This window comes from Tupaia chinensis, unplaced genomic scaffold, assembly GCF_000334495.1.
Source record: "Tupaia chinensis unplaced genomic scaffold, TupChi_1.0 Scaffold000366_1, whole genome shotgun sequence".
NCBI lineage: Eukaryota > Metazoa > Chordata > Mammalia > Scandentia > Tupaiidae > Tupaia > Tupaia belangeri.
The window spans coordinates 3031147-3044991 of record NW_006159863.1 but is presented as its reverse complement, the minus strand read 5'-3'; positions in this window follow the sequence as shown (position 1 = coordinate 3044991).

The following is a 13845-nucleotide window of genomic DNA, read 5'->3' as shown; positions in this document are numbered from 1 at the left end:
AAGTCATAGAAACTATATCCAGCATGTTCTCTGACCATGATAGAATTAAACTTAGTATTGATTTCAGGAAAAGCCCTCAAAAATACACAAATATATGGAAACTAAACAACTTACTCTTGAATGACTTCACAATTACTGAAAAGATTAAGAATGAATCAAAAGATTCATTGAAACTAATGATAATGAGTACACGAATTTCCATTATCTATGGGACACAGCAAAACCAGTCATAAGAGGGAAGTTCATAGCAATTAGTGCACATATGAAAAAGATGGAGAGGTGGCAAATGGATAACCTAATATCATGCCTCAGAGAATTGGAAAACAACAAAAATATTCCAAAAATGCCAGGAGAAAAGAAATAATAGCTGAGATGGCTACTGAACTTGAGCTGTGAAGTGTTGCTTTCAGAGATTAAAAATTAAGATTTTTCTGCTGAGACTTCTCCCTCCAGATTCATTTCTAGTGGGCAGGACTACCTCTGTATCCTCCTTTCTATCTCTCTGTCTCTCCCTGTGTCTTTTAATATTTTTAAAACATTTTTTAAGGTAAAGTATTCTCTGGGCTCTCAAGCCCCTCCTTTATTGTGCTAATTTGTGCCTTTCCCTATTCCATTCAGGAAAGGAACAAACCTAGGCCCATCCTGAAGTGGCTACTGAACTTGAGCTGTGAAATATTGCTTTGGTGCGGTGAGCACGTGCACCACACAGTTCTCATTTTTTGCTTTTTAAAATAAAAATATAAAGTTTTTTTATTATATTCTTTCTTCTTTTCTCTTTTATTTTTTCTTCGTATTTCCTCTTCTCTAATTCTTTTCCATTCCATTTTGCTTTATCTTTTATTCCTTGGCTATTCAGCCTCCATGCACTGAGTGTCTAGACAGGTCCAAGTTAACAGTATCCAAATATCTGAATATAATTAGGGTCAGAATATTCCTCTATTCCCACTGAGTCTGATGCACAAAGAGTGAAAAACAGAATGGAAGAGAGATTGCAGATCACCTCCTCCTGCATGCCTCTGAATGCTCAGATTGAACTTCAAGAATTAGGAAGAAATGCACAATCCATCCGATGACTAGAAATCACTGAAGGGCCACGAAAAATATGGAGAAGCAAGAAAATATTCCTCCTCCAAGAAAAAAGAATAACTTCTTGTCATCCTTAGGCAGTACAATGAAACTTACAGAAATATCAGATAAAGAATTTAAAATATTCATAGTGACAAAGCGAACAGAGATGGAAGAGAAGAAAGACAATGAATTGGAGAAGAGGCAGGAAAACGGACCTGACGAGTTCCAAGAGGTGAGGAAATCCTTGCAAGATCTGAAAGAGGAAATACACACCATATAAAGAATCAAATGGAACTGTTAGAGATGAAGACTACAATACAGGAAGTCAAAACCTCCCTTGAAAGTATTAAAAGCAGACTAGATCATACAGAAAATAGAATCTCAGACGTAAAAGAGAAAAATGCTGGCCTAGAAAAATCCACCATGAAGACTGAGAAAATTGCCCCCCAAAATGAGAATAACATAGGAGAAATACTAGATACCAACAAATGTCCAAACATTTGGATAATTGGTATCCCAAAAGGTGAAGAGACTCATAAGAGCATTGATAATATATTCCATGAAATCCTGGAAGAAAACTTTCCAAACCTAGAGAGGCATTCAAAGATCCAGTCCCAAGAAATACAAAGGACCCCAAATAGAATCCAAGAAGATCTTCTCCAAGACACATTATAGCCAGATTCACTGAACCACAGACAAAGATAAGACACTAAGATTGGCAAGAGAGAAAGGTCAAGTTACCTACAAAGAATATCACGTCAGGTTAACAGTGGACCTCTCAGCTTCTATATGACTGTTGCTGGACAGACTCATGGAGCTAACAGACAGGAAGTGTGAGAAGTGGATATTCACCCCCTGGCCCGCCACCCACCCACCCACCTACCCATGAGTGCTGTGAATGTTCTGGCATGGGGTGTTGGCACAGGCTCCAGCAGAGGCCCAAGTTGCCTCACCCTTCTCTGTGAGGTCCAGGGTAAGGGGCTCTCAGCACAGCTTGCCCACTGCTGGGGGACTTGCTTCTCTGCCCTGCTGCCTGGAGTGAGCTTCCAGTCACCGAGCAGCCCTGTCTTCCCCAGACTGCTGTTCACAGCCTCCAGACTCTCGGGAACCACTCTGCCTTGGAGGGACTGAGATTTTTATGACAAGTTTTATTAGTGATGCCTCCTGTGCTAACTCTCTAAGATAGGTCAATGCTGTTAACCCCATTTTACAGAGAAGGAAACAGACCCAGAGAGGTCAAACACTTCCCTTTAGGTCACCCAGCATGTGTGAAGCAGGGGTAATTAGCTCCAGCCTGTCTGTTGAACCAAACCACAAGGAGGATTTGTGATGTAGGACCCTAGGGAGGCCACTCTTAAAGTCTCAGAACTCAGACTTCAGGAAGCCAGAGATGGGCACAGAGCAGCACTCAAAATCTTCATTGCTGCATGTCACCCTACACACCTTCCTCCACCCTGCCTCTCCCCACTATCCCATATCTTTTTCTTTTTTTCTTCCTCAGAGAATGTTTTGGTATAAAACTGCAGAAGACAATGGAGCTGGCTGGAAAGACCTATATATACCACTCAGTGCAGCTAGGTTGTGGCTTATCAAGAACTTCAGTAACAGAGTACCAGCTAGAGGGTGTGGTGGTGAAGGTGGCTGGATCCCTCATGGCTTTCTGCACAGTTTGAGTCCTAGACCCAGCAGCTTGAAAAATACTTTAGGCACATGTATATGTATGTGTGCCCAAAATCCCAAGAGGAGAATGGAGGAGAAGTGATTGCAGCATGACCATCCAGTCTGGGGAGTGCTTTTATTCCCACCCCTCTGTCTCTCTCCAGTGAGTGCATGCACCCTATAGCAAATAAAAAATAAAGAACTTCAGTAGCTGCAGGACCTTCTGGTATTGTCAGCCAGAGTTGAAATACAGGGAGGAAAGAAACTGGATTATATGGTCTTGATGCTCCTCTAACCAAAGCTGGAACACACGAGTCTTCCCAGCTGAAACACTTGTCCAACTGCAAGAAGCCGGGAATACTACATTGCCTTCTGCAGGCCCCTCTCCCAGCACTTTGCACATTGCAAGGAATAAACAAGGGACTGGTACCTACTTGTGGAAAGGAAATGAAAGAACAAGCCCAGGTTAAAACTACAAACATCCAAGCTGGGAAAACACACAAACCAAAGGCCACAAACCTCAGCTCAGAAAGCAGGTCCCCTCAGCCAAAGCATGTGTTTATGCCTGCTCTCCCAGGGAGATTGACAACTGGCAAGGTGGCAAGCGTGCCTGGTAACGGGCGTTCTGGGAAGGAGCCCAGACCCTTGGTGTGTGCTGCTGAGCTTGTGAATTTCGGCTGCCAGAGGCCCATGTGTTTGCCAAATCCAACTTGGCCCTGCCAGTGTTGGAGGTGCCCAAGATATACAGGCCCAGGATTCAAAAGCTTCTCAGCATGGATCCATAGGAGCACGTACTAAAGCCATCTACTTAAAATGCTATCCTTTCTCATCTTCCCAGTCTTTCCTCCTGGGGGGAGGCCCCCTTCAGCAAATCTTTATTACATGAGTCAGGAAAAGACCTTCTTTCTCAGCTGATTTGAGTCAGGCTTTCTGTTACTTGCAGCCAAAAGACTCCCAATGATTTACTTCCCGGGGCTGCTGAGGTGAGATGACACAAGCAGCATGCTCAGCACCACGTCTGATGTGCTCAAAATACTCAGCACGTGTTCATTGTCACCGTCATTAGTAATGCCACCACCATTACTGCTAAATACATGCTACTAAAAGAAACTCCATCTTGACCAATTCCACTCTTCTGGCTGTGAACACATGCCATCACATGCTTTCGCGTCTCTAAATCCCACTTCCCTCTTCCAGGGCTCACCTCTAGTCAGACCTCTTTGGAAGCCCTAGAGAATGACTGAGCCCCCAGCCTGTCCACCAAGTTTTTGTTGACTCCTTTGTCTTAGTTTTACCTGGCTTGTCATGTAACCATGGCATAACCATGTCAATCGGGGCTGTTGGACACACGGTAGAGCTGGACACTGCACACTCTCTCTGCCTCTTGGGGAAGGCCTGTGTGCTTTCTCTTCCCAACTAGAAGGCCTGCTCCTTGAGGTAGGGCCCATGTGTCCGTTCCAGTGTTCCTCTAGAAGACCTAGCACAATGCTAAATGCATGTTGGGGTGGGCACTGATTTATGGAGCACCCACTGTGTGCCCAACCTATGTGAAGCCTTTATCTGCATTTCACATTTAACTTTCATAATAGTCATATGAGATTGTTCTTATTTTCTGTGTCTCTCAGACCATACCAGCATGGCAGTAAAATAATAGTCATAGTGGAAACCTCCAAATACTATATTCTAGGGTCAGGAGGTGGCATGGAGTTTAAGGCAGCTGGATCTCACATGACCAACTTCATGGTTTGAGCCCAGGACCTGGCAGCTTAAAAATCAAGCTGAGCTCGTAAGTCTATGTGCCCAAAATCCCAAGAGGAAAACAGAGGAAAGGGGGTTGTGCCATCACCATCCCTCCCATCTCTCTTCAGCGAACATACACACCCTATGGCAAAAATCTTTAAAAAAGAAAGAAAGTGAGAGAGAAAGAAAGAGAGAGAGAGAGAAAAGAAAAAAGATTATATTCTTATATACTTTGGCTCCAATATTACTGGGAATTCCAGACCATTTCAGATGCCCTCTTCCCCAACTATTCTAAGATCTCCCAAAAATGTGGCTAGCCTACACTCTACAGTCTTGTTCTTGGATCCCCCCTTGCATCTGCCATCTTCCTTTCCACTACCAAAGTCCCAGTGCCCACCCACTGTGGACAATTTCTGTCCTACTGATGCCAGGTATGGAAGACACTTCTCCATGCTGCTGCTGTCCCACTGTGCCCAGGACACAGAGTTATGAATGCCACATGACAGACATGCCCCTCCTACCGAGTGGGTGCACTGTCTTTCTTCCACGGTGTCCACTCCCATCATTCATCTCATGAACTCACTCATGTCTGTGCCTCATCCTGCCTTTCTCATGACTCCCAACCCAGGAAGTCCGTGAGGACTAATTTCATCTGGTAACTTGCTTTTCATGTCATTCCTAGCTGTCATGTCCCGTTGAAGAAAAGCTGCAGCACTCTGCAGCCTGCATCCATTCCCTCTTCAAGCTCACTTCAGCTGAGCACTCACTACCTCTTGGTAACTCTTTTATTCATTTCCTGTCGACTATTAAACTCTTCCAGATCTTGTTCATTGGTCTGGAGGTGCCTGGTCTCAATTCATAGGAATGACTTAATCTCCTATTTCATTGAAATAATGGTTGTGTTTTTCTCCCCTCAGTCCTCCAGTCTCTGAAACTTCACCTCCCTTTCTTTTGGCATTGCATACTCTTCAAAGATAACCAGGTCTTCTTTGCCAAAGCCAATTTCTCACCTCCCCTGAGACCAGGAGCTCTCAACTCTGTGCTCTGCTTCCTTAGTTTCTCCTCTTCTTCCCTCCATGCCTACAAAGGACTATGTTCGCTCTCCACTAAAATGAAACAAACAAAAGTCTTTGCTCCACCCACTCCTTCCTCAAGCTTCTGCTCTCTCCTCTGCTCTTTCCCACCCAACTTTCAGAAATGAGTCACCGTCATCACCCCCTTCCTTATCATCCCAACATTTTCCTCAATCTGGCCTCTCCCCATGGCTCCCCTGGAACTGCTTTCTCACAGATGAGCAGTCTTGATACAACCCACTGCTTGTGCTTGGCAGAATTGACCCCCATGGAATAATATCCCCTTCTCCAGAATCTTATCCTTCTCTTGCATGGTCCTGTGGGATGTTGTACCTCTCTAACCATGCCTCTGTCTTTCCTGCCTACTCCTCCTCCTTGGTACTGCTTCTCCCTATTTCTAATCTTAATTCTCTTCTGTTCTCCGTCCATCCTCTCTCTCTGAGTGAACTTGCTGGTGTCCACAGGCTCAACTGTCATTTCTCTCTGGGAAGAGGATGCCACACTGGTACAACTTGCCCTACCTTCCTCTCAAGTCTCAAAGCTATGGACTAACTTGGTCCTGCCAGAACTGATCCCGTTAGTTTGATCTTCCTAAAGCCTAGTTTCATGTGTAGCTGTCTTGGCTAGCGATCTTTAGCCCTTCCTATTTGTCCACAGAAAAGAGTGAGATCGTAGAGTCATAGAGTCTTATATCGGAAGGAGACTCTAGGATAATTATCTTGTCGAAATTTCTATCCAATGTAGAATTGCCCATCACAATATTTTTGGACAGACTGTCATTTAGTCTTGGGTTAAATATTAGTGTAATGGAAGCTCACTATTTCATGAGAAGACTTATTTCATTTAAAAATAGTTGTTAAATGCGGGCTGGCCCATAGCCTAGTGGTTAAGGGAGCTGGATCCCACACAGTTGACCACACTTGGAACTGCAGCTTCAAATAGCTTGGAAAAGACATCAAGAAAGTGTGTGTATACCCCAAATCCTGATAGAATGGAGAAATGGAGAAGAGATCGTGCCATGACTATGCCCCATGGGGGGGGGTATGCTTTCTCGCCATCTCACTCGCTGTCTCTCTCTGGTGAATGCACATGCTGCTGACAATGTTTGCTTAATGTGATGTGTGTTATGAAAGGAGAAGTTTGAGATGTTTTTGGGAGTCCATGGCAGAAGAATCTAACCCAGTCTAGGCCAGGGAGCAGCTCTCTGAAGACAGTCACTACACTGAGGACACGTGGCAAGGGAGAGTGAGGGTGATCCAGGCAGCAGGAACAAAGACCATGAGAGAAGGCAGCCTCATTGTTCCAGGATGTGAAAGCAGTTCTCCTGGGCTGGTTCTCAGAAGATGAGAGGGACAGCAGTAAGATATCTTGAAGGACTTCAGAAAGTACAGTAGGAGCATTGTAAGCCACTAAAGGGCTTTATGGAAAAGTGGCACAATCAGTTTGTCAGTTGTCAGTCACATCTCCCTCGTGTTCTACTTTTGTTATGATTATATTCATGATTCATCCCCCATTTGATTTTTTTTTTTAAGAAAGATTTTTGCTACAAGGCACATGCACTCACCAGAGAGACAGAGAGAAACAGAGAGGCAGAAAGTGAGAAATCATCCCCCAGGAGGGATGGCCATGCCACAATCCTTTCTCCTCCATTGTCCTCTTGGGATTTGGGGCATGCATGCACACACACCCAGAGTGAGTTTTAAGTCACTGGGTCCAGGTCTTGAACCAAGGTGAGCCATATGGGAGTCCAGCACTGTAACCATTATGCTATCTACTGGTCACCCCCCGACCCTGAGTTGATTTTAACTTTCATTTTTGCTGTTGTTTTTTGTTCACAATAGGGTGCACGCACTTCCCAGAGAGAGAAAGTGAGAAAGCACTTCCCAGGGAAAATGGCCATGCTACAATCCCTTCTCCTCCATTCTCCTCTCAGGGTTTTGGAGACAGATGCATGTGTTCCCAGAGTGTTTTTCAAGATACCAGGTCCAGAACTTGAACCATGCAGGAGACCAAGAGAGATCCAGCTGTCTTAACCACCATGCCACAAACTGGCTCTGATTTGAACATTCTGACACACTGGTCTATGCCTTTCTAGCACCTTCCCTACCCCCCAATGTCTGATTTCATATTGAGGGCAGGGTAGGTACAGCAGTTAATAAATGTTTGCAGAACTGGGAACCAGCAGTTAGCGTAATGGCTATGTCGCTGTACTCCCACGTAGTCGACCGTGGTTCGCGTCCCAGACCCGGTGGCTTAAAACTCACGTCGGGCACGTGTGTGTGCGTGCCCAAGATCCTGAGAGGAGAATGGAGGAGAGGGGATTGCGGTGTGACCATCCCCCCTGGGGGGTGATTTCTCGCTTTCTGTCTCTATGTCTCTCTCTGTCTGTCTGGCGAGCGCACGCGCCCTATAGCGAAAACCTCTCCAAAAAAAAAAAAGAAATGTTTGCAGAACTGAGTGTGATAAATAAAATATCTTTAGATACTATACTTTGAAAGATGAAAGCTAATAAAGGCCTGACTATAGGTTTTAAGACCTAAAAAGAGCAATGATAAGTTAAGTGAACATATTCACTCATTCAAACATTACAGACTAGGAAGCACTCCTTCAATCCCAACAGCTACTCAGAGCACATCATTCAGACCCTTGAGATAGCTGTCTTGGGAGAAGCTCCTGTCCAAGCTTGGGCCTCAATGGGACACTCATGCCTGGTCTCTCCCTTCAGGCATGTGTCCCTCATTTCTCTATTCTCTTCTTTCTTTTTCTTTTTTGCTATAGAGCACATGTGCTCATCAGAGAGAGAGAGATGAAGAAGTGAGAGAGGGAAAGTGAGAAATCAGTTCCCAGGGGGGATGGCCACGCCACGATCCCTTCTCCTCCATTCTTCTCTCAGGACTTTGGGTAGGCAAGCATGAACACATACCCAGGGTGTTTTTCAAGCGACTGGGTCTGAGACTCTAACTGTTCTGCCTGCCCTCGTTTATCCAGCTTTCTTAGCCTCCATGCCACCAGCTGGCCCCATTTCTTATTTTTAACAAATGCGACAAGGTCATGTTAGATGATAACAAGGGGGAAACTGAAACTGCATAAGGAATAGACAGGAACTCTACTATCTTTGCAACTTTTTGTAAATCTAAAATGGATTTTTTTTAAATTACTTAAAAGGAGAGATAGAAGGAGTAACAGGGAAGCAAAGGTTTCCCAATCTGAGCTGATCAGCAGGGACCCCCACCCAACCTGAAGTGGGGAAGGAGAGGCTGCTCCAGCTTTCAAGGACCACCACCAGCTCCTGCAGTCCCAGGGATAGAAGGTAGGCGCTGCTGCCACTCCAGTGCTGATGCCATTCTGCCCCTCACCCATTCAGGAGCAACAGGGAAGCAAAGGCCCGATCCTCCTTGTATGTAGAAGGAGGGCTTGCTCCAGTCCACACGCTGTACCTGGCATATGCACAAATCAGATTACTCCGTTCTACCCATTCAGTTCAGCCTTCAGCCACATTGGGAGCAGAGATATGTAAATATACAGGAACCAAACACCTGAATCTGGTGAGGTTTGGGAGGAATTCTCTCCCAACAACCACCCCCCAGAAGTAAAAGGAGAAAAATTCCCCTCTGGAAGCCTGAACCCCAAACTCCCACTGTGGATTCCACACTCAGCCACAGCAGAGGAGGGAAACTGGCCCAGAGCCTACTCACACCATAAGGACATACGCAAGCACACAGCAAAGATGAATGATGATTATATGTCAATCATAAATTACAAGACATTTCAAAATTAGTTTTTAAAATGTACTTAAAAGGAAAAGAATGGGGCTGGGTAGTGGTGTGACAAGGCTGACCCATCCAGAAAAGTTCAGGGCTCATGTCCAGAGAACAGACCAGGCACACACTGTCTATGATCTATGACTGACTGAAGCTAGGGTGGATTATGACATGGAAACCCAGTTGTGCGTGTGGAGGGTGACTGTCTACCTGTTGCTCTGTCTTCCTGCTCTGTCTTCCTTTCTCATGGAAGACAAAAGTAAATAAACTTGGAAGAAAAAAGGAACAGGAGGAGGTCAACTAGTGGCTTAGTGGTAGCACGATGCTCTGCAATGCTGGACCTATATGGTAAGGTTCTAGGTTCTAATGAGGTCTCCCTACACATGGTGGTGCACCTCACATGCCCATGATCCAGGCTGGCTGAGGCTGGAAGTGGATGGCAGCGTGAAAACCCCATTGGGAATGTCTGTCTCTCTCTCTGCCTCTCTCTTTAAAGAAATACACAACCAAAGCCAGCAGGTGGCATGGTAGTTAAAGGCACTGGATTCCCACATGGCCAACCGTGGTTGAGTCCCAGACCTGGCAACTTGCTTTCCCACTTTCTCTCCCTCTCTCTCAGTCTCTCTCTGCTCAAATTAAGAAATAATAATAACAAATAAGATTCAGTAAAACAATTTTTTAAAAAAGAAACACACAACCTTTTTTCAAAAAAGGAACAGGAGGGAAGGCAGACCTGGGACTCCGAATGAGGACAGGGCAGTGTAAAAGGTTGTTACTGGATGTGAGCTGGCTAGGCAGGATGTGCTGCAGAGGAAACTGCTGACCACTCCATCCCCAGAGGCAAAGGGCTGAGTGCAGAGCTGAGGCAGGTGTGACTAGAGCCTGGGACCCATGGGAACAGCAGGACCCATCCTATTCTCACCTTAAGCAGCAGCATTTCAACCAATGTTTGGTTCTTAACAACCTAATATATCAGTTTCTGATTACATATACTGGGGTTGTCAGAAAGGTCATGATATATTTTCTAGGTTTTTCTATGTACAAATGCATCACATGACTTTTCCAACAACCCATTAGATAGGATTGAGCCAATGGTACAAGATTTTTTTTTTTTTACGCATGACTGTACTGATCTATAAATAAATGGTTAAATAAATAAATATGTGGGGGGAAGGGGCGTATCTTCCTTACGGGAGAATTCTCAGTAACATATATAGACACTACCGACCTCCAGGAAGCATAGCTTAATCCCCCACCATTTTGCGGTTAAGCCAGAATTAGTGACTCACTTCTGAAAAATAGATAGGGAAAGGGAGAAAGAGTCACTTCACTTAGAAGTGTGACCATAACCAAGGGACCCGGTGAGTACCACCATGATGTCTTGGGGAGGTCATGCATCCCCTGAACACAGTGATGAGAATGGCGCTTTGCCTCAGTGGTAACCTTTCCAAAATCCCATAACCCCATTTACAGCCTGTGAAAAATATCAGACTGATCCAGAACGCCTGACCAGTAGCACTCAAGAATGTCAAGGTCATGAAAACAAAGGGAAGACTGAGAAACTGTCCCAGACCCAAGGAGACTACGGAGACGTGACAACCAAGTGCAATGGGGAATGCTAAACTGGATCTTGGAACAAAAAGAAGTCACACACGTGGAGAAACCGATGAAGTCCAAACAAACTCTGAGTTCGGCTAACAGTAACGTGCCAGTGTTCGCTTTTTAGTTTGGCAAATACACTGTGGCCATGTAAGATGGGAACATCTAGAAAACTGGGTGAAGGATGTATGGAAACTCTAGTATCATTGTGCAATGTTCTGTAAACCCAATATGAATTCAAAGTAAAAAGTCTATTTTTTTAAAAAAAGATGCAGAAAAAGATACAAAATATGGTGCTACGTATTTTTAAAACTGTGATGATAGCTGCAAGCCAGACTATAACAGATAGGCATTGTGAGACTCTGTTTAACATGTACTGAATGCCTGCACGCTACAGCAAAACTGAGAGAGTGGAAGGGTTAATAGCAGGGAGGGCAACTGTAGATACTAGAGACAGAGAGGGGGTGGGAATAGTGGGTAGGAGGGAGGGGATCAGGGAAAAGCCAAAACATTTAAGAGACATCATCTCTTGAGGATAATGTATATGGTAATGTCTCCACCTTGATTAATATGCACTGTATTTATGCTGGGAAAACCATGTTTACACGGTAAAAATCTACAGTGATTAAATGTAAATTTAAAAAAGTAATAAGAGAAGATATCACCAAACTAAAAAATAATGATGATAGCCAATATTTGTCATTAATCATCTATATTAAAAAAAAATTTGCTATAGGGCAAAATGTTTGGCAAGAGAGATGGGGTGGGGGTGAGGCAAAATGAAAATCCATCCTCTGGGGGGATGGCCATGCTGCAATTGCTTCTCCCCCATTCTCCTGTCAGGATCTGAGGATGCACACACATGCACCTGGAATGATGTTTTAAGCCACTGGGTCCGCGACTCACACTGTATAGTCAGCCATGTGGGACCTGCTGCCTTAACCACCATGCCACCAGCTGAACCCAAAAGTGATTTCCTTTATTGGAGACCCACATGGAGTCCTAAGGAATTTCTTTCTCTGACACCCCAGCAGCATAGTGTCAACAAGATTGTCTTGATTTGAGACTTTTTTTTAAGTTTATTTACTTTTTCCATGACATAAAGAGATAGAAAGACTGCACCCCCAATGGGGTCTTGACACCATGATCCACCCACAGCCACAGCCAGCCTTAGAACTTGGGAACATGGGCACGCACATGCCTGGCATACTCCGCTTGTTGGTATTCAGGGAGACCCCTGTGCAAACCAGGAACGCTGCCATGTGAATGAGCCTGGCAGAAGGTTGCATGTTACCATTCCACTGCCTTCCAGTCCCTGGGGTTTTTTGTTGTTGTTATTTATTTTTGTTTAAAGATGGAGCCAGCAGGTGGCACAGTGGTTAAAGGTGCTAGACTCCCACATGGTGGCTTGCTTTCTCACCTTCTCTCTCTCTGTCCCTCTCTGGTCAAATTGAAGCATAAACAAATAAATAAAGTTAAATAAATTTTTTATAGTTATAATAAAGTTTATAATAAAGTTAAATAAAATAATTATTTAACTTTATTTATTTATTTATCTATTTAAATTTGACTAGACAGGGGCAGAGCGAGCGAGAGAGAGAGAAAGAGAGAGAGAAGGGGAAAGCAAGAAAGCAAGCTGCCAGGTCTGAGACTTGAACCACAGTCAGTCATGTGGGAGTCCAGCGCCCTTAACCACCATGCCACTTGCCGACGCCTAAGCCTTTTTCTTTATTCTTCAGATCACTGTAAATTCTTGCCAAAATTAGACAGTAAATTATATATGGTGAGTCACATTAGACAGCAAGTAAACAGGAAGTGGCCCTCAGCCATAACCAGGATACGTGTCTGCAACCCGCATCACCCTTGGACGAAGCACATCCTGGTTCCTAAAGCAGAGCTGAGCTGTTTCAGGGGCCCAAAGTGCTGACAGTGAGGAGGGGCCAACAGGGCAAGGCAACTGGCATCACTTAATTAAATTAAATTTAATTTTAATTTTAACCCTGCCAGGGTGCCTGCTAATTTAAAACCCTATTCTGTGTATGAAATTCACAGTTCAAGGAGAATCATTCCAATTGGCAAAGGAATTTCCTCTACAAAATTCAAGTGTGGTTAAGTGTCTCTAATGCATTAGAACATTAATGTATATGTGCATTTAATATATATTTTTAAAAGACGTATTTAATTTTATGTATTATTATTGGGTTGTCAGAAAAGTCATGCTATATTTTTCCATGCAAACATGTGTCATAAGTTTCTGGACAACCCAATATTATTATTTTAATGTGCTATAAGGCATGTGCACTCACCAGAGAGAGACAGAGAGAGAAAGAGAGAGAGAAGGAAGATGAGAAAACAAGTAGGTCTGGGACTCCAACTGCATTCAGCCATATGGGAGTCCAGTGCCTTAACCACCACACCACCTGCTGACCCCACGTCTAACATGTGTTTACTAGTACTCCACTGCATGCCAGGCATTGACCCACAGCAGTTCCATTCTGTAGGGGAGTCAGATTCAAATGTCAAAATAAATGAAAAAGACGACACCTGCTGTATTAGTCTGCTCGGGCTGTCATAACAATATGCCTTAGACTGGGCAGCTTTAAAAACAGAAATGGATTTGTTTTTAAGAATTACTTATTTATTTAATTCCATTTGTTACTATAATAATTATTATTATTTTAATTTGTCCAGAGAGAGAGAGAGAAAGGGAAAGCAAGAAAGCAAGCCCCTAGGTCTGGGACTAGAACTATGATCAGGCATGTGGGAGTCCAGTGTCCTTAACCACCACACCTCCTGCTGGCTTATCTTTCATTTACTTATTTATTATTTTAGAGTGAGATTTTTACTATAGGGTGTGTACACTCACCAAAGAGACAGAGAGGCAGAAAGTGAGAAATCACCCCCCCAGTGGGGATACCATGACTCAATCCCTTTTCCATTCTCCT